General features: G+C 39.5%; 1 long non-coding RNA gene across 1 annotated transcript in view; it reads left to right on the top strand.

Moving 5' to 3' along the window:
- LOC117975392 (uncharacterized) overlaps positions 1-22,691 on the top strand; it is a 128,160-nt gene that overhangs the window by 88,609 nt on the left and 16,860 nt on the right. The window contains exon 3 of the long non-coding RNA XR_008620385.2: positions 261-426. This is a non-coding gene — a long non-coding RNA (uncharacterized LOC117975392). The remainder of the gene's footprint in view (positions 1-260; positions 427-22,691) is intronic.

Below are 22,691 nucleotides of genomic sequence, written 5' to 3' on the forward strand. Positions count from 1 at the left end.
TGAGATTCCTTTTTTCAGTCCTGTGTACAAGGATTATTTCTGCTGGTGATTACTTTCAGTTGCAACATTATAATTCACAGAATTGAGTAGGAATTACAAAATATAGAAAAAGAAAGAAAACCCAAAACTGTTAGAATCCACATGAATTTTAATGATTTATTAGCATATGCACAAAGCGTGAATGTTAAATATGGCAAATTGATTGATCTGAGGCAAACTTCCAAGGGGAAAAATTGCTACATACTCTCTCTCTCTTTCAGTTAACATCTGCCATGTAGTGGAGGTTCCAGAGAAAAAGTGAGAGAAGCTGAGTCTGCACCCTCAACATGGAGGAAATAAGCTCTCTTAGGACCAAGAACAGAGGACAGAGGAAGGACTCCAGCATGATGGGCACCAAGGGATTTTGGTCCTTCTGAGAAAGAGGAGGTAAAGTGAATCCATGTGGTCCTTGCAATTGTTGGTGGTAGTGGGGTGTTGGAACTAGGAAGGATCACCCTTGGAGTCTGAGAACATGTAGAGGAGAAAAGCAACAAAAACCCTATGTCCAAGAGAATGTCAGGGACGGGTTACCTGCTGAGGAAGTGGTAGTAGGTAAAGCTTGCTTTGCAGAACTAGCCATAAGAACATTTACTGGGGGAGGTATCAGCAGATTGAGCCCCTCAGGCCTGAGCTGTTATCTAATGGTGTTTCTGGGCACTGACATCAGAATTAAAGAACATTTGTGAGTCTCCAGCTTTTTCACAACCTGTGGGGAAGCAGAGAACTCTAAGGGGAGAGGGAGGAGCAGAGTTGTCTGGCAGTGGATGGTTCACTAACGGCCTGCAGGTAGCAGAGAGAGAGAGAGAGAGAGTGTATGTGTGTGTGTGTGTGTAGTTGTGTTCAGAGACACTTTTCCACCCTTTAGGACAATTGCTTAAGGAATACCTGTTAGGAGGGAAACTGAGTCTTTAAAATATTTTCTCCTTTTACTGCTAAATAATGAAACACAATCCAGAACCATGTTGAGTCAGAGTGCAACTTTTCAACATTTTCTTGTTGCTTTTAAAGCAGAATGGTCCCTTCCACCTTGGCAGAAGGGAGAGCTGTTGATCTGCCGTTGCTCTGTAATAATCGTCTAGGGTTCCACGCTGGCCCAAACTGAGCTTTGGCTTAATGAATTATGGAGGCAACATACCTTTTAAATAAAGCCCCACCTAGGAGAACTGCAAAAAAGAGAAAAAAAAAAATACCTGTAGGAAGACTGCATGCGGTGGCTCATGCCAGTAATCTCAGCAGTTTGGGAGGCCAAGGTGAGAAGATCACTTGAGCTGAGGAGGTTGAGGCTGCCGTGAGCCCTGTTCACGCCACTGCGCTTCCGCCTGGGTGACAGAGTGAGAATTTGTCTCAAAGAAGAAAAAAAGAGTACCTGTAAGGAAAACAAACAAAGAAGCAAACATAAAAGCAATAGAGCAAGTGCTGTTGTTGAAAAGCATTCCCAGCACCATTAGCATCTGGGTACCTCCATTAGCATGTCTTTTTCTTTTTATTCCCCATATCTAGGCCTTATCACAAGCCTGTTATTTATCCATCCCTCTGCCACTCTCTGATTTAGGTTGCATCATCTCTTGACTGGATCACAGCCACAGCATTCTAATTACCCTCTCTACCTATCCTCTACCCTGTAGCCAAAGCGATCTTTTTAAAAAGCTAAACAGATTATATCATCCTCATACTTAATGTACTTCAGTGGCTTCATTTTTCCTCTGAGGGTAAAGACTAAAGTCATTACCATGGCCTATGAGCCCTGATGTGATTTGGGCTCTACTCCTGTTTCATGAGTACTACCCTCTCTCTCTTCTTTATTCTCTGCCTACTGTAATGTGTGGAATAACTGCTGTAGGAACAGCACAGATGAAACTCCACCAGAGGACTTGGAGAGATTTGGAAACAGGAAAAAGGCCTTACTGCCAGTGTGCAAATATGAAATAAGAGAGATCACGAGAAAATATATCTGAGGCTTAAAAGAAGAGAAAGGTCCAGTATTTCAACTGCAACCAGGAAACAAAGGATTCCTCCAGGGTTAAGGCCCGGTTTGGATACCAGCTGCCATTTCCCATTACAGATTGAAAATTTTGCAAGAGCCTGCCTATTACTAAGCTTCATGACATTCCTCTCTGGTCTTCATGATAGTCTGCAGAGTCAAGGGCTGATCACAGCTAAAGTCCAAAGTCTTTTATGAATTTTCATCAAAATTAGATTTCCGGAAACTATGCCTGCTCACAGTGGCTTTTAGGTATATGATAGCAGAACCAGCAATTCAATATTCTTTATGGAGAGTTGGAAGTGAACCAGCATAATTCAGCTGAAATTAGAGAGTGTAGGGGTTAAGGGGTATCTCCCAAAGGATAGGTGGGTGAATTGATGTATTAATTAATTATTAATATTAATTAATAGGTGCTATAATAAGTGAATGCTGATGGTGCAGTGGCTTAATAGAATATGTTTCTTGCTCACATAAAATCCAAATCGAGTGTTTGTGGATGGCATTCCAGGCAGTGATTCAGCAACTCGAGCTTATTCCATCCTGTCAGTCTTCCGTCTCCTGCAAACCCTAGAGTCCAGTAATTTCAGTGAGCAGATGGGGAAAGAATGATGAGGAAGGCACAACTGCTGTTTATCTACTTCAGCCTAGAAGTGACTCACTCTGGCTCATGTTCCATTGGTGAGAACCGGTCATATGGCTCTATCCTAAATGAAAGTTGGGTAGCTGCTTTCCAGAACAACACCACGGAAGAAGAGTATGTTTTTGGTAGATAGCTGGTAATCTCTGCAACAGAGTGAGAGAAAAATCATGTTTCATCTGTTGACTCCTACCCATTATTATTATTAATTATTATTATTGTTTTAATTTTAAGTTCAGGGGTCCATGTGCAGGTTTGTTACATAGGTAAACTTGTGTCATGAGGGTGTGTTATACATATTATTTCATCTCCCAGGTATTAAGCCTAGTTATTTTTTCTGATCCTCTCCCTCCTTCCACCCTCCCCCTATCTGACAGGCTTCAGTGTGTGTAGTTCCCCCTCTGTGTGTCCATGTGTTCTCATCATTTAGCTCCCACTTATAAGTGAGAACATGCAGCATTTGGTTTTCTGTTCCTGCATTAGTTTACTAAGGACAATAGCCTCCAGCTCCACCCATGTCCCTGCAAAGGACATGATCTTGTTTTTCTTTTTTTTTAACCTACTCATTATTATGTATTAATTTTTCTTCCCTTAGCAATAATCACTAAGTTGAATTATTTATCATTTGTTGACTGAATCTAAAAACAGTTGGACTCTCTCAGGAGAGGAGAGAAACTGGTAGGATTTCCCGTTGTGAGAAAGTTTGCTCCATTCAGTTATTGTCTACAGGATGAATAAGCATTCTTTCTCTCACTGTGGTAGTGGCAGGGTGTGGGAGATAGCGAAATTCTTGTCTATTTGAGATCTGCCTTGTACTCCCACTTTGACTCATGTCCAATGACTTAACGGCATTTTATATTGATCACACACATAGTTGAGGGGCTTGGTGCAGATATTATTTACTAGCATGAATTTTTGTGTGTGAATATTATATAGTAAGAAGTAATATTGTTCAGTATATACATTTTCTTCGTGACATGAAATAAGACAATGAGTTGTTTTTTTCCGTAATCCACTCACAATGGACAGAAAGAGTATTAACTAAAATGTTTGAGGGTGAAGAATAAGTTAAGAGTACATGGGGGAAAATTACCTGTTCTACTAAGTAAGAATACTTAGTATTGTCTGCTAATGCAGAGGGCTGGGCCAGAGAAGGTGAGTAAATGTTAATATAAGAGATTAACACACTATGGTTGGGTGCAGAGTCTGAAGCAGATTGTTTGATATTGTTGTTTTATGCTCTACTACATCTAATTAGGTAGCTGACAACTTTAAGAAAACCCTTTCTTCCTTTACTAATGCCAAGGAGGATCAGCTCAAGAGCCATTTGTATGTCTTTCTTTCTCTGATGTTCTTCATGTTTGAATATTGGAAGGACAGAGAAAAAATTCATTTGCTTAAGAAAAGCAAATAGACTGGGCACAGTGGCTCAGGCCTGTAATCCCAGCACTTTGGGAGGCCAAGGCAGGCAAATTACCTGAGGTCAGGAGTTCGAGATCAGCCTGGCCAACATAGTGAAACCCCATCTCTACTAAAATACAAAAATTAGCTGGGCTTGCTAGTAGGTGCCTGTAATCTCAGCTACTTGGGAGGCATAGGCAGGAGAATCGCTTGAACCCGGGAGGTGGAGGTTGCAGTGAGCTGAAATCATGCCACAGCACTCCAGCCTAGGCGACAGTGCAAGACCGTCCGCCCCACGAACTGCCAAAAAAAAAAAAAAAAAAGCAAATAAATGTTCTGTGACTCTAATGGTTGGAGGTTGGGTAGACAGAGCAGGGTATCTGCTGTGAGGGAAAATTAAGAAATATGGATTCATCAATTGAAATTTTATTCAAGTCCCATGTACTTACCTAGGGTGGCATTTTAGTAACTGGTGCTGACTCAAACAATGTTTTTCGGAGATATTTTACCCAGATTAGAAACAGGCGAAAGGATCTTGGCCTACTGTTAGGATTCATTTTCACAGTTAGCCCAATCTCGCGGTGGTTGTATATTTGCAATAAAATACGTGGGTGGACAGAGCAGAGGATTATCCCTGAGATGTCGAATAGAAAGATTAAGGCTGTGACATCAAGATGATTCCACTGCATACAAAGCCTGCATTTCTTTAGATATCAGGAATATCTGCCAAGGGGAGGCCAGCAGAGAGTTCCATGCACCGAGGGTTCTATTATCTGTCAGAACACAGATCTAGACCCAAGCAGTGGGCATTACTAGCAGACACAATTTTCTAAATATCAATAGCACTAAAATATGGAAACAGTGAGAGTTGTCTCAGAATGGAATAGGCCACTTTGTATGATGGAGTCCTCCATTATGCTGGACAATGGTTAGGGGTTAAATACTTGGGCTAGATTTCAACCAGGTGACTTCTGAGAGACTGAATATACAAATGGACAATGGCTGGACCATACATAAAAAGAGAACCCTGATCCACAATCTGCAGCAACCAGCCCAGGAAATCAATTCATAATCTCTAGTAACCAGTCCAGGAAGCCAACCCACTATCTATAAATCAGACATGTAGGAAGTCAGATCATTATCTCTAGCAACTGGTCCAGGGAGCCAAACACTAACCCCTATAACAATCAGTCTCAACCAACCAGGAATTGATTAATAACTGGCAGCTTCCTTGATTCTTTTTCCCTTTTTCCAAGTTAGGTCCAACGAGAAAAAGCCAAATATGCCCTCCTAACCAATCACACAGGTTGCCCTGCTTCTAGTTAGCCCATTGACAGCTTCCCTGTGCCAACAGCCTCCAAACAGGGCTGACCTGAAACCTTTGCCGTTTTCCGCTCTAAAGCTTTCCCACTGCCCTGCCTGCCAGTCTCTGCCAAAATGCAAGTGATGGAGGCTCTCTTGCTAGAGCAATCTCTGAAGAAATAGCCTTTGCTTGTTCTCATTTGCTTGGTCTTCATTTGTTTCCACAATTCTAATGATCTTCTGATATTTAGATTCTAAAAATCTAAGTAACAGGAATTCTAACGACAAATTAGTGCACCCATTAGCCCATGCCAACTTCTCAGTATTGTGACATCACTGCCTCCAGGTTTTTAGGCTCACGGCATTGGAGGTGCCTGCGGTAGGGGAGAGAGCCTCGTCTGGGTAAAAAGCCCAGGTGCACTCCTTGCTGGGAACATCTCCTGCCTGTGCGACTCTGTGTCTTCAAGATTCTCTCCTTATCCCTCAAATGGGAGTGGTACTAATTCACTGTGTTTCTTTTTTTTTTTTTTTCTTTTTTTGAGACGGAGTCTCACTCTTGTCCCCCAGGCTGGAGTGTGATGGAGCAATCTCGGCTCACTGTAACCTCCGCCTCCCGGGTTCAAGCGATTCTCCTGCCTCGGCCCCCCGAGTAGCTGGGATTACAGGTGTCTGCCACCACGCCCGGCTAATTTTTGTATTTTTAGTAGAGACGGGGTTTCACCATGTTGGCCAGGCTGGTCTCGAACTCCTGATCTCAGGTGATCCACCCGCCTCAGTCTCCCAAAGTGCTGGGATTACAGGCATGAGCCACTGCACCCGGTCTACAGTGTTCCTTTTTTGAGACGGAGTCTTACTCTGTCACCCAGGCTGGAGTGCAGTGGCACGATCTCCACTCACTGCAACCTTGGCCCCTGGGGTTCAAGCAATTCTCCCACGTGGGTAGCTGGGACTATAGGTGTGCACCACCATGGCTGGTTAATTTTTTTTTTTTTCTTTTTTTAGTAGAGATGGGGGTTTCGCCATGTTGGTCAAGCTGGTCTCGAACTCCTGACCTCAGCTGAACCACCTGCCTCGGCCTCCCAAAGTGCTGGGATTACAGGCATGAGCCACCACGCCCGGCTGTCACAGTATTTCTTATGGATTGAAAAATACAATGCATGGGAGAGTAAAAATAAATGCTTAAAGAGTTTGTGTTGTGCTTTCAGTTTCACCCAACACATACTTTCACAGAACTTACCATGTGCCCGTGACTGTTCCAAGTACTTGATGAATAACTCCCCTAATCCTCATAACATCCCCGTGATGTTGGTATTAATATTATACCCATTTTAACAAGGAGGAAACTGATGCTTGGAGAGATCCAGTGCTCTTGCAAAAGTGTACAAGTAGTGAGTAGTTTGTGAAGATCTAGGACTAGGATTTTCTCTTGGCTCTTCTGATACCTTGTTCATTACAAATTCTCACATTATTTATAAAAAATATGCCATGCCTTAACTAATTTCTTTTGATTTAGGCACGGCTGTGGCCCAGATTCTAACAACCTTTCACTTAGACTACCGCCACATTCTAAGTTGGACTCTTCATTTACAAGTTCTTTTGTCAACAAATGGCAATAAAATAAGATTTTCTTTCTATCAGAGATAACTTATTTGATACTTCGCAAAAGTACCCAGTTGCCTTTGTTATCAAACTCCAAACCTTGTGCCCACAAACTTTCTAACAAGTATAACTAAAATGTATTGACCATTTTATTATACACCAAGCTTTATACTAAACATGACATAGATAATATATCTAATCTATATATAATCTCATTTAATATATATTTAGAAAAATAACAATATCACATGTGTTAACTTATATCATATGTATTATATCACATGTATTATACTATGTATTATATGAGTTTTATGTACATCTCTTTTTTATGAAAATCTGATTTTATACATCTGCACTGTCCAATATGCTAATATTTAATATAATATATATACATATATATAATCTCATTTAATCCTCATGGTGTGGGTACCATTTTGAGTCCTCAGTGTGAGGATATTGAAGCCGAGAGAGACTATATGACTAGCTAGTGGCCAGTGGATCTAGGCTAAGTCTGTCAAGTGTCAATTTCCAGGCTGACCACCTCTACTTCCTTCCTCCCTAACCTCTGTTTGCTTTGTGTTGATAAGTTTTGTATAAAGCTATCTATTTTATTTCCCATTCTACTCTCTTAAATCAGCCTCGGGTATATAGTGTTTCATTCCAGAGTCTGTCTTCTGCTCAATCATTTTCCCCTCATCTCAATCAAATCAAATCAAATCCCTAGTCTCGGAAACACAGCTTGCCTCTCAATTGCTTTTTGGTGAATGCTTCCCAGGCTAATGCTATCAGATAAGCCCGCAACACTTGTAAACTTTACATATATTTTGAGTTGTTTTGATGCAGCGTTTTCAATCTCTATCATTTAATTCACATCTGATCCTTAGGTAGATGTTCTGTTTCTTTTCTTTGTATCTCTTCACCCTAGTCTGTGCTAGATAGAAAACAGTAACATTACGGAAACCTCTGCCAGGCATGGGGAATGTTTCTATGTCTTTAGCTCTCTGAACTAACCAAGCTCTTCCAGCTACTTATCACTTATTCACCCATTTACTTTCACCAAGCTCCTAATCTACTTTCTCAGTTTCAACAAATATTTAGTATCAACTGCATGAACACACCACACAACATGCATTCAAAGTTCAAACCCCATCCTAATAGTAAAGAACAAAGAAAACCTTGTATAACAGGTGCTATGAAAACAGTATCATTAATTTCTACTAATTCTTATTCCTCTAAAAAGAAAAAGCAGAATTAGTTGGCTTCTTATTTAACTAGGATCACATCTTTATTCTACTCATTGCCTCCCCTCACATTTCTGTACTTGACTAGGAAAAGGGTACATCATCATATAATTTGCCAGTCACAGCCCTTTCTTTTTATCTTGCTTTTGCGTCTGCCATATATTGTAATCACAGTGTTAGTGTAAGCTGTAGAAAATCACATTTGTGTGTGGCCTTATCCTCACATAAATGTATCCTTTATATATAGTTCTGTAAAACACATACCTGCTTGCACAGATACATAGGTGCACACAATCATTGGAGAATGTAGCTGGTAGGATGAGAGGATGCTTGGCTCAGTAAAGGGAAGAGAAGTAAAGTCCAAGGGACCCTACTTCTATCTTTCCTCTTAGAATTGAGTTCTTCCTTGGCTCCTGTGTTTTATTGTTTTAACTTAATATCACATGTATTATACTATGTATTATATGAGTTTTATGCATGTCTATTTTTATGAAAATATGATTTTATGCATCTGCACTGTCCAATATGCTAACCACTAGCCACATGTGGCCATGCTATACTTGGAATGTAGCTGGTTCAAATTACTCTAAGCCTAAATAGATTCCATATTTCAAAGACTAGATAAGAAAAATGTGACATTAAATATCTCCTTAATAATTTTTAATTTTGATCATTTGTTAAAATAACATTTTACTATATGTAGTTAAATGAAAAGTATTTTATTTAACATTTAAATAAATATTTCTATACCTTTTTAAAGGTATAGAAATTAATTTTAACTCTTTCTTTTTACTTTTAAAATATAGCTACTAGAAAGCCATCACACACATGGCTTTTGTTTGTGGCTCTTATCGTATTTCTATTGGAGAGTGTTATTATAAATGTCAGTGATGGTGCAGATTATTCAGACCTGCATATATGCATGTTGTGTGGTGTGTTCATGCAGTTGATGCTAAATATTTGTTGAAACTGAGAAAGTAGATTAGGAGCTTGGTGAAAGTAAATGAGTGAATCAGTGTTAAGTAGCTGGAAGAGCTTGGTTAGTTCAGAGGGCTAAAATTTGCTGCCAGATATTTAAGAATCTAGGTATCATTAGATATAATGGAGATGCAGAGGCAGGAACTTTACAAACAAATGCTATGGGATTGATAGAAAATAAGGTATGATAACTAAGGCATCCCGAAGATAGTCAACAAATATTTATTGAAGACATATTAGATGCCAAGTTCTGTTTTAAGCATCAGTGATATGAAATTGATTCACGTGTTACATTTTACCAACACTCCATGAGCTCCTGGCCTAGGATGAGAGTACAAATACATACAGTTAACAATGATCCAGTGAGACAGCCAGTCAGAGTAAACAGTATTTGCTGAAATGCCATGTATACAGTACAAAGGAGTAAACAAGCTAAGTTTTAGAAGACCTTGGGCAGCCAAATGGCAATTAGATGAGAGTTTAATCATGTCAATGGGGGGTAAGGGCTCCACAGAGGTTGTCCTGAAATTCTTACTGCTTGTTTTCCTTGGAATAGTTCCATAGGTAACAGGCTTAAAACAGAAGGGAGTTCTGGAAGTATTATCTGAGAGAGTTTTTAACTAACTTGATACCGTACTTATGGTAACAGAAAATGTGTTAAGTGTAAGTGACTGAGTGTGCATTTTAAGCACTGGCCAAATTTCCAACTGCCTAACAACAGAAAAACAAGCACCTGTAGGCTATTCCAGGCATTCTCTCTCCAGGCCTTATTTAGGTTTATTTGGTTGTGTTTGGGAGAGAAACCAGCTTTCAAGTGAAGCAGGTGTATCAACATGTTTGCGTCATTACTGTGCAATGTGGTAACCAAACTTTTTACATCCCCGTTATATTTTCTAGCAGCAAAGGTGATGTCCTCAGCTGTGTGCCAGGCAGTGGCTGTACCATTATCTCATTCAGTTTTATGCCCATTCTAAATGCAACATTTCATTTGGTGACATTTCCAAAGTAGTGTGTAGGAAAGTTGTTCATGTGATGCTTATAAAGGTCACAGGGCTAACATTTTTGCCCACTTCATCTGTGAGAACTCGATAGAGAAAAACACTTTGCCTTCTTTCAGGAGAGACATAAAACAGAGATCTGGTCCACTTGTGGATATCGAAGCACCTCTGTGGTCTCATGCTAGGGTGGTTGATTGGCTGCAGTGTCCTGGCAAAGCTTACATTGCCTGAACTGTGCTCATAAGGAGTTATTCTTTGAATTCATAGAGCTGAGTGGGTCAACAGATCCTATATATAGTAGTGAGAATCCAGAAGATAATAAGGATAGGATGAGTGAAATTGTCTTATTGATTTAATTGATCCATAGAGTTGCTATAAAAATTTCCAATTCAACAAAAACATTTTTGCCTAGTGGTATACTTTTTCATATAGCTCAAGAAAATTCTGTAAAAGAGGTACCATTATCCCCACTTAACAGAAGAAGAAACTGAGGCTCAGAGACATGAAATAATGGTCCGTTGTTGCCCAGATAAGTTCTGTGTTTCTAATTCGATCTTCGGATTGGAGACACTGAAACGAATGCCTTTCTTTCTATGCCATGCAACTACTCATTGATAGCAGTGAGGGAGGGCTTGCTAGGTAAATCTCAACTCCTGTCAACTCTGACATTCTTTTTCTTTCTTTTTTTCTTTTTTAGTGACCTGAATATGCCATTTAACTTCTCAGACCCCTTAAACAGAGAAAACCAGTTGCTTCTTTCAGTGGAGAATGAAACAATATATTTCCTATTTTTAAAATAGGGAATATAATGGCGAGGCTATATTCCTGAAAAACATGCAGAAACAATAACAATTTGAAATATGACAAAGTAATACATATTTCCTTTTCTGCAGTCACACACACACACACACACACACACACACACACACACACACACACACCCTGCTCTTTTGAACCTGATAGGATCTCATATAGCAATTACTCTTTTCTCCAAAATGGAAATGTTACAAAAATAAATTATTATTCTAAAATAGTATACTAAGTACATCCTATTTCCCTGGAAAGCATGCAAAAACTACAAAAAATGGCCCTCAAATGGTGGACTTTAAAAAAATTTTTTTTTGCATCTTTCTAGCTTCTCTTTTATTGCTCTTGTTCTAGAAGCTAGAATGTCCGTCCTAACCAACTGACAGTCATGTATCTCCCTTATCAGATCTTTTTCTCCTGGGAAAGTAATGGACTATTCAGGTGCCTTTAGTTAGTTAGGGTTTAGAAACAGTGTTGGCAATTAAATAAAATAATTAGAAAATCAAAACTGGTTAAATAATTCAATTAATATTGACATTTTCAACATTTAGACTCTGATATTATCAGCCCCTAAAAAACAAGGATACATATACACCATGAATCCTGCCCTCAAGTAGATCAAAGCATTGTAGATGGAGAAATATACTGAAAACAAATGCTACATGCTAAACAGAAAGGGGGTTGCTGAGCGGAGGGAGTAATTATTTATAAAGGGAAGGTTGAGTAAGTTCACCAAAGAGTTCACAGAAATATCATCTAAACTATGTTTTGAAAGAGATTGCAAGAAGAGAATTCCAGATGAAGGGAAATCATGGACAAACGCCCTGAGATTGAATATAACATTTGGATGTAAAACCTAAAGAAATAATTCTTGAATAACTTTTAGGTTACCTGACTCTGGTGAAGAAGCTCTATTTGGGTAGTTTGAATTTTTGTTTGTCCTCAAGGCACCTCAGATTATTTTGAATTAACAAATGGGTTGGTACAAAATATTTTGTAACATTTGATTGGAATGCTATCTTGTTAAATTTCTTTCTACTTAAACATGATCAATATACATTAATTTAGTTCATGTATTATATAGCATTCCAGAACAGGAGTTAGTCTTGATGAGGCATTCTTCATGATGTTGCTGTTGGAAAACATCAAAGTACCTCCAGACAACCTGTTAATTAAGAAAAAGTAAATTTATGAAAAAATGACTGCAATAAGAGTGAACACCCCCTGCAGTGTCTCTGAAGAGGAAGTAAGAAGAGGAATATTTATAGGGCTTTGCTGTCTGGGCTCAAGTTCTTTAAGGGAGAGTCTATTAAGGTAGGGAACTGATTGGGATTGGGCAAAGTTTGTGATAGAACAGGCTTTATATACAAAAATATTAAAAGACACTGTTTAAATTCTCACCAAATAAGAAGAAAATAGTTTATTCAGCGATTTATGTGAACATATTTATATACCATAAGTAAAATAACTAGCAATAGTGTTCTGAAAATATTTTCCAAGTACTCATTATTAGGAGTGAGTAAAATCTTTGGCCAGGGAATTACCAATGCTCTGGTGTATTTTAGGTTTTATTCTTTTGTCACCGAGGCTGCTTCTGTTCTCTCTCTCTCTCTATATTTTTTTCCATAGGTTATTGGTGAATAGGTGGTATTTGGTTACATGAGGAAGTTCTTTAGTGGTGATTTGTGAGGTTTTGGTGAACCTGTCACCTGAGCAGTATACACTGAACCCAATTTGTAGTCTTTGATTCATCACACCCCTCCCATCCTTTCCCCCTGAATCCCAAAGTCCATTGTGTCATTCTTATCAGACTGCTTCTGTTCTATTTGTACCTTGCTGCTTTGACTGACTGAGAATAGTCAGTTTCCTGACTCAGGGAACATATTATTATTCACAGAGACTTCTCAGTACAGAGTTGCTTAAAGGTCAAATTTTTAATGCAGAGTCTTTATCCTCCCTATTGAAATATATCTATTACTCATGAATAACCAAATTCACTTCCTGAGTGATATTTTAGTTATTATTATAGCTCTGGTTGATATCTCTACTTCTCTTGTCTCTGTCCTATCATTGAGGAAATGAGATGAATTGTACACTGTTGTATTATTTACTTAAAACATTTAAACACCAGCAGTATGATGTAGAATGTATATTATCTATTTATTAAAGGTGATTAAATATCACTGAAAGCACTTACTTGGGAATATACATACAATTAGGCTACATTGAAAGGTTCTAATCTAGTAGTTCTCAACTTTGTCTATAAATTAGAATTACATAGGAAGTTTGAAAAATAATAATGACTGATCCCACCCCCAGAAATTCTGATTTTTATTGGTCCTGGGTGTGGAAACTTAAAACCTCTCTCCCAGTGATTGTAACATGCAGCCAGGATTGAAGACTACTGCTCTAATCAGACACATACTCACAAAGTTGCTAAGCTACAACTGTTCTTACCAGAGGTCAGCTCTAGAGCATTTATACATTATCATAAATGAAGGTATAAAGAATTTGTTATTGATGAAATGTGTGGTGTTTAAGATATACTGATTCACTAGAAATATGATGCAGCTGCCTCAGCCTTGCTCACACAGGACCTAAGAATCGAGTGGTCTGAGCCACCTCTGCCCTGATTTAAGAGTGTCATCCACCTCATGTCCCAATGGAATATTAGCTGACTCCTTCCACTAGGGCATCTGTTTCTAATTAAACTTGTAAGGCTGGGACTTTGCATATACAGAACATTTCATATGATTGTTTTCGTGGTTGCTTGCTAATAAATGTTAGTATGTGTTACCAAATTCAGTGTAAGGCCTCCTTTTATAATGGCATATCTCCCAGAGATGAGATTATAGTGGAACGACACCCCCTGCCCTCCCTTACCTTTAACCATTGGAAGTTAATGATAACTACCTTAGGGCCTTTTGCAATACGTATAGTCTTTTGTAGGAAGAAGTTTCCAGGTGAACTTCCAACTACAATAGAATTCTTCAGAAGCAGTGGTGGGAACACCATGAAACTGGAACTGTTCATGTAACAATATTAAAATCTGCTTCGGTTGAGTTTTTATAATCTGTCATTTGGGCTGTATAGTTATGTTACCCAATACTCTGATAATGGCTGTGAAAAAAATCTTCTGAGTCTGACAGAATCCTTGCCCTTCTATTTTGTCCCCATGATAAGTTTATTGGGATATCACTTATATACAGAGAAATGCACAGATATTAAATGTACAGATCAGCCGGCATTGAACAATTGAATGCATCTGTGTAATTCTAATCAAGATACAGAACATTATCATCGGCCCAGAAAGTGTACTTGTGCCCCTTCTTATTTAATAACACCCTCCCACACACACCAAGCATTGCTAATTGATTAGTTTTACTTAATCCATTATTTTATTTAAATGGAATCATATAGCACGCACTCTTGTGTCTGATTGCTTTTCCTCAGCATAATGCTTTTGAGATTTATGTGTTGCCTGTTTGAGTAGCCTGTGCTTTCTTATTGCTGAGAAGTACACCATAGAATAAATGCCACAGTTTGTTTATCCATTCTCCTGCTGATGGTCAATGAGCTATATCCAGTTTTTAGCTATTATGACTAAAACTGCTATAAACATTTTATACAAGGCTTTTAGAGGACATGTTTTCCTTTCCCTTCAGTAAATATCTAGGAGTGGAATTGTTGTCATGGGTAGATGTGTGATTGCCATTTTATATGTCCACAACCAATGTATCAGAGTCCTAGTTGCTCCACATCCTAATCAATATTTGTATTCCATCTTTTTCATTTTGATCATTCTAATGGTGTGTAGTGTTTTGTTGTTTGTCATTGCATTTTTAATTTTCATTTCACTGATGACTATGTTGAACACATTTTATGTACTTATTCAATATTTTTTATATCATCCTTTATGAAATATCTATTACCTATTTTTAATTGGGTTGTTTACCATTTTGTTTTTGAGTTGCAGGGATTATTTGTTCTGAATTCCAATCTTCTGTCATTTATGTGTTGCGAATATTTTTTCCCAGTCCATCTTCTTAATAGAAGTTTTGGTAAAAATAAGTTTAATTTTGATAAATAAGATTTATCACTTTTTTTCTCTTATAGATAGTGCTTTCTCTGTCTTATCTGAGAAATATTTGCCTATCTCATGGTTGAAAAATATACCTCTATGTTTTCCTCTACAAGTTTTATAATTTTAACTTTTATATTTGGGTCTGAAAATCATCTCGAAATAATTTTTGCAGATGGCAACTTTTCTTTTCCCATTGAATGTACTTTGGTGTTCTGGCTAAAAATCATCTGATAGTATATGTGTGATCCATCCCTTCTATTTTGAGAAACAAATTTAATAACCATGAAATAATAGAAGAATGTGCAATTGCATGATGAATTATGTGCTATATATGCTTACCAACGAAAGTGTTTTTGTTAACATAGCAGAAGACAAGCATCCTGTCATACTTCCCTTATTTCTCATTAAAATATTCAGGAAACATCATGAATCATCATAAAATAGCAACAAAAGTAAAAAGCAAAAGTAAAATACCAAAATCTAAGGAATTTGTCTAGTAACTGAGTTAGTTAAAATGGGTTGCCTTGTTGTGAATCTTTTTTCATTCATTATACTCAGCACTCAGTAAACATTTTCATTCTGGAGATTCATGTTCTTTAGTTATAAAACATTTTATTGTATTAGGTTTTTTTTATGATTATCTACCCACCAGCATCTTATCTGTTCTCTTTCTGGAGTTCCTATTAGTTGCATGAAATATCTCCTAGGTGAATCCCCATTATTCATATTTTTTTCTCTTACCCATCTCATTGGCTTTTTGTCTTACTTTCTGGGACATTATTATTATGGAATATGGGCTATTTCCAGGATATTGTTTTCTAAGACTTCTTTTGAATTTTGTACTGCAGAAATTATACTTTAAAATTCCAAGAGCTCTTTTTTTTGGATTTTTTTCTTTATTATACTTTTCCTTATTTAATTGATCTGTTAACATCTTTTAATTCTATGACAATGTTATGATTATTCTTACCTGCCTTGTCTGTTGTCTGCACATTCTCTGTTTCCTCCTAGCTACATTTTCCCATTTGTTCATTTTCCTAATTACATTTTATGCTGGATTCTTTTCTTAAATGCCAAATAATCATTGGCTGCCCATTCATTTGAGTGAGGAGATAAAGACGTGGTTGGAAGATCATTGGATAGGGGCAGGCTTATACACTGATAGCCTTTACTCTAGGAAAGTCATATGACAAGCTAGTTAGCTTTGTCATTAGGGGACCTACATGTTAGTAGATGTGAGTCTTTCTCTATTTTCTCTAGATAAAGGGTTCTGTAATATTCTGTCTGGAGACATCAGCTTAGCTGCTGCCATTCTGGAGCCAGGTGGGCAGGGGTTTGGGAGAGTGGCTCTGTGGTTCAGTGTATTAATCCTCTGTTTTTGGTATGGCTGCACACTGGCCCGTCTTCGTACCTGGAACTTGGGTTTACTCTTGGAAGGTTGCCCACCGAATAAATCTTTGGTCTCTTGCTTTCCTCCTAGAAATTCTCCATTTTTGGAACAGATCTAACTGCTTCTGTGTGAGTCTGTTCTCACATTGCTATAAGGAAATACCCAAGACTGGGTCACTTATAAAGGAAAGAGGTTTAAATGACTCACAGTTTAGCATGGCTGGGGAGGCCTCAGAAAACTTACAATCATGGTGGAAGGCAAAGGGGAAGCAAGGCACCTTCTTCACAAGGGAGCAGGAAGGAGAATGCCAAGCAAAGTGGGAAGAGTGCCTTGTAAAATCATCAGATCTCATGAGAACTCACTCGTTCTCATGAGAACAGCCTGGGGGAAACCACCCCCATCATTCAATAACCTCCACCTGGTCTCTCCCTTGACACAGGGGATTATAGAGATTACAATTCAAGATGAGATTTGGGTGGGGACACAAAGTCTAACCATGTCAGCGTCTTTTAATAATAATTTTTCAAAAATCACTTTATACCATTTGCTTATTCTTACTTTCTATAGTATCTGATTTTTGAGTCATTTTGCATTGTCCTTTGTATTGTTATTCTGAGGCTCCACAGGGAAAATCAACTGGTTTTCATTGGTTTACACCATTGTAGGCGCTTAGGTTTGACTCTTCCATTTTGCTAAGCCACTGACCATGCTTTCATCTGTTTTCATATTTATAGAAATAGTTTGCATTATACATGTTTCCTTGCATCAAAGATAAAATTGACTTTTCTCTTTCTTGTTCTAATTATTTTGGGGTGATTCTTTGAGAGGAGAAAAAAGTGAAAATCTTTTAACTATTTATCTTGAAATCACTCATCTAATTGACTTAAAAAAAAGAAACTCCTTTAGACTAATATAACTATAAAAGAAGAAAAACATGTCTATTTCTTTCTCTTAGTAGCAAAACTACTAAGATACTTGCATCAAACCTTACTTGAAGAAAAAAATCTAACCTGAAAATGAAGGCAAGTATAAATAGGACTATTTGTTTCTGACAAGTCCTTGAATGAGTGATATATATGCTGAGTATAGACATGCTAGGGTTCTAACACACAATAGAATACACTCTTACTCCTACATCTTTCTTAGCTTAGATATTTTGTATCCCTGTTGCATTTGTATGCTGAATCTCACATGGGTAAGTATTCATATAATCTTTATAGAAATAAGTAAAAATGTTACCTTCTTAGGATATTAGGTGGCAATAAAGATTAATTCCATATTTATTGTTCATGTGTATACTGATACAGTCACTAGAGACGATACTTGGTGACTCACAAGATTAATTTTATTTTTATAAAATGGATCCTCTACAATGGATTACTTGCTGTATCTTGGAGCAAGGCAATTCTTGAGCTACTTCAAATATTTTTCCACTTTATTGGAGGCTTAGTATATATTATCCTTCAAATGTGCTATAAATCCGTTTAAATTAAAAATAGTTTTATGCTTGCAGTTGGACGTCTTTTCACAGTTTTACAAAAAGAAGAATATAGCCATTCTGTTTTATTTTACTTAAAACCATTTATTTAAATTCTTGTTGGAAAGTGGATTAGGTAACTACCTATGAGAATGATGTAGGTGATACTTTTATTGGGCCATCAGCCCTTTCCCCTCTCATCCCATTGCTCATTAAGAGACTTATCTGACCTTCAGGATTTCTTGAGAGCCAAACTCTGGCAACGACTTCTGCAAATAACAAACAACAGAAGCTGGTTGGAGCGGCAGGGTAAGCAGACTGTCATTGGCAACTTTTTGGAATTATGTCAAAGCGATGCAGCAGCAATCCTTTAACATTGCTGCAGGCTTTTACCATGCCATCAAGCGCTAATCAATCAAGATGGGAAGATAGGCCCAGCACAATGGAATTAAAAAACTAGCAAGGTCAGCATCCTACACAGCATTAGATGGTTTCCACCTGCCCCCCCCCATCCTTTTTTTTAAGTATGTTTTCCCTAAAACTTTTAAATCTAGAGTAGGAAGAACGTCAGCATTTAAAAAGAACATCAGCGTTTAAAAAGAGACATTGTAAATATGGCTGTGAAGATCACATGCTCCAAAAGACAATTAGGTCAACATATTTCTTCTTCTTTTTTTTTTTTTTTTTTTTTTTTGCATGATGTAGGTTAAAAAAAGATTCCTACTAAAGAACGACTGAACTTACCTTACAGAATATATGGGATGGATCTGGAGGTGTATGGGATGTGTCTATATCTACGTTGATAAACAAAAAATGAATTAGTGGTTGAAAGTGGAGAAGCTGGATAATTTAAGATGAGGAAAAGGCAAAACTACAGAAAATTCGTATTAAGCTTAGTATGTTGTTAAAACTCACTAGCTATCATTTTAGATAACTTTTATAATAGACAATAACAGTGTTAAATTTCTTTTGGAAGGTAAAAGGAAAGAAAAATTACCCTGATCATCATGGTGCAATTGTAAGAACTTAATGAAATTTTCTTCTAGTTTAAGATATTACTATACACAATAACATTTAGCAGATTATGTAAAGTAACTGATTTCATTTTCTAAGAATTTATTTCTTTAATTTTTAATTTTGCCACTATAAGATTCAACTAGCTTTATATTGTTATGCCCAGACCGTTAGTTCCCCAAAGAAGACCACCAGAGTCCAGAGTCAAAGCCAAGCGGCAAGGATCTTTACTACAAGTTCGAACTTGGTCCCTCCATTCCACAGCATACAAGAGGGCCCTGAACAATGCGAGTGTTTGCTTTTTATAGCCTGAAAGTTACAGGGGAACAAAGGAATTCTTTTGGTTCCCGCTCTTTCAGTAAAACTTGGAACGGCTGTCTCCTTATCGGAGACTTTCCTGGTGGTGTTTGTACTGGGCTCAGGAAGTTTGAGAGATATATGGCGATATGTGGTGGGATGGGAGGATGGGATGTGTTTGTACTAGGCTTGTTTGTTTTGAGCCCGGGGCTGAGGAATGTGCCCGGCTCTTTTCATTCCCCCCCTTTCTTTTCAGGTATTTTTAGAGCCAATCTTGGGTCTTATAAGTCTGATTCTGTTTCAGCGTTTACAGGTTGGTATTGGGCTCTGAGGACCATGAGTTGTACAGTGTTAAACCTTTCTTTAACGAACCGCAAAATTCTGTTAACAACACAAGGTCCTACGGTAAGCAGAAATAGTAGACTCAGCAGGGGTCCAAGGAAGGGGGCTAACAGAGAAAACATAGATGAGTTCCACCATTGGTCTGTAGCTGAAGCAAACTGCCGTGTTCTTACTTCTGTGCTTAACTTGCGTAACTGTTGGACTCGGTCTTCCACGAGTCCTGATTCATTTATGTAGAAACAACAGTCTTCCTTTAGAAACATACACGTTCCCCCTTTTTCAGCAGTGAGTAGGTCTAAGGCCCTCCGGTTCTGCAAGGTTACCTGTGCTAGGGACGTGAGCTGCCGCTGGAGGGAGGCAAGGGACTCAGCTGACTCCTCCATAGCAACGGCAAATTGTTGGTACAGCTTGTTACTTTCTATAAGGGTGTGACCTAGGGCTCCCCCAGCCAGTCCGGCCGCCATGAAGGATGCGGTGAGGGAGATTCCTGCAATGAGGGGGAGAAATATGGCTCGTGCAGGTCTCGTTCTAGGGTCTGGGTGAATAACAGCACTAGTCCAGTTACCGGTATACCCTAGGAACTCGCCGGCAGTAAGTAGAGTTAACCGGGGAACTAATGTGACAGGAAGACACAGTAGGTTGGTAACAGAGGGGCTTGATAGGTTTTGGTGGTTGTTAGCTTGGGCAGAGGTGGATGATCCCCATGGCAGGGGGACAGCGGTTAGCGGTGGACGCCCTAGAGTGGCACATAGAAAGCAGCCAGACAGGCTGTGAAGTCCTGTAAGGTTGGCAAGTTCTAATCCTTCTTGCAATAATTTTAACCAGGAAAAAGGACGTAAATCTTGTGTCAGGCGGTTTTCTTGTCGCTGGATATTTCCATGGACCAGGGGCCGTACCTGCACTAGACCCCGCCACAGATAGAGGTGACTGCTAGGCCATGTGGAGGCGGAGGAGTAGTATATAGCCCTGTGTTGAGGCGTGGTCCAGCGGGAGTTCCAGGGGTCTCTAACTATCCATGTATATGAAAGGTCTCTATCTCGTCTGCGATGGAAGGGCCATCTGGGATCTATCTGTTCTTCTCCACCCCACCATTGGTATTTATGGATGTTACAATAGTTATAAGGGCAGCCGGCACTTTGGTGCCACCAATAGTGCTTACAATTGTATTCAGTCTGATCATACTCGAAGCATATTATTGGTGCCACTGGTTTGGCTACTGGGAAATTGGTAAAATTTAGTAAAATTGGGCTATTGCACCCTGAGGAGGGGCAATCTGCACTGGCCACTAATTTCCCGGGCTTATGAGGTTGCCCAGGGTGGGTTTGGTTTTCATAAAGCCAGAATCTCCAGACAAAGGGATTAGGAGCTGGCTTTATGTTTTCCCCAGCGGCCACTAGGGCGACCAATGTTAGAGTTAGACTACGTAACTGCATGTTTGCAGTGAGCTATGCTGCCGGCGCAAGGTGAGTTTTAAAGGGTTGTTCTTAGCTCTGTCCACAGTCCACGTGTCCGGTGCTTCAGCCGCCGCCGTGATTGGCCCCAGAAGGTCGGAGGTTGGGTCCACTGGCTTGACGTGGGTGTAGTGGATCCACGATGCAATGCCTTCTACCTTCAGGGCGGTGGGTGTGGTCAGGAGTACTTGGAGTGGTCCTTTCCACCTGGGCTCTAGGGTCTCTTGTCGGTGTCGCTTAACCAGGACCCAGTCTCCCGGCTGGTACGGATGGGGTGTCGCTGGGGGACTGGTCTCATATAGCTCTTTCAGCTTGGGCCAGATTTCTTGGTGAATTTTCTGTAAGGCTTGTAAGGAAAATAAGAATTCAGAGACATTTTCTGTTTCAGACTTAAGCAGGTCATCTTTTAAGCTAGGAACCAGGGGTGAAGGTCTGCCATACATGATTTCGTAAGGGGTAAGGCCCAGTTTGTAAGGGGTATTATGGGCCCGGAACAGAGCATAGGGGAGAAGGACTACCCAATTAGCGCCAGTCTCTATAGTCAATTTAGTTAAGGTCTCTTTTAAGGTCCGATTCATCCTTTCTACCTGTCCTGAACTCTGGGGCCTGTAAGCGCAATGTAGTTTCCAATTTGCCCCAAGGATGGAAGCCAAGTCCTGACTTACCTTAGCGACGAAAGCAGGCCCATTATCTGACCCTATCTGGATGGGGAAGCCATACCTGGGAAGGATATCTTCCAGAATTTTCTTTGCTACGACCTGAGCAGTTTCTCTTTTGGTTGGGAATGCTTCAGTCCACCCTGAAAAAGTATCTACAAAGACAAGTAAGTACCGGTACCCGTACTTTCCTGGCTTTATTTCAGTAAAATCTACTTCCCAGTAGATACCGGGCCTGGTTCCCCTGAGCCTTGTTCCTGCTGCAGCTTGAGATTGGGGGTATGCGTTGTTAAGCTGGCAGACTTTGCAACTTGTCACGATACTGCTGGCCGTCTCAGCTATATGTCTGATTTTGAGCTTGGAGTGTCTGATCAGGACTATCATCCGCCGGGCCCCCAGGTGGGTGGTTCGGTGGATGTGTTCTAACACCTGTTGTCCTAATTTTTTTGGTAGGATGGTTTGGTCATTAGTATCAGTCCACCACCCATTCTGGATTTGTTTCAGGGGAAGTTTGTCAATCCACTGGAGATCTTGTTCTGAATATTCAGGGAAATATGGCAAGTCCCGGGGGCCCGGGTCCGGGAGCTGGAGTGCAAGGAGTTGGCTGGGAGCCTTCGCCACATTCCTTGCAGTTTGGTCTGCCAGAAAGTTGCCTTGAGCAGTTGGAGTAGTTAGTTTCTGATGCCCTGGGCAATGTACAATGGCTAATTTTTCTGGCCTCCATAGGGCTGTTAGCAGGGCTAGGATCTCTTGCTTGTTTTTTATCTCTTTTCCTTCAGCCGTCAGTAACCCTCGTTCCCTGTAAATGGCCCCATGTATATGCGCCGTTGCAAAAGCATATCGGCTGTCTGTATATACTGTCAGCTTTTTCCCCGCCCCTAAGGTAAGAGCTTGGGTGAGCGCTATCAGTTCGGCCTTCTGGGCTGATGTCCCCGGGGGCAGGGGTTCCGCCCAGATTACCTCAGTCTCTGAAGTTACTGCCGCTCCAGCGTAC

Source organism: Pan paniscus, chromosome 10 (assembly GCF_029289425.2).
Source record: "Pan paniscus chromosome 10, NHGRI_mPanPan1-v2.0_pri, whole genome shotgun sequence".
Classification (NCBI taxonomy): Eukaryota; Metazoa; Chordata; class Mammalia; order Primates; family Hominidae; genus Pan; species Pan paniscus.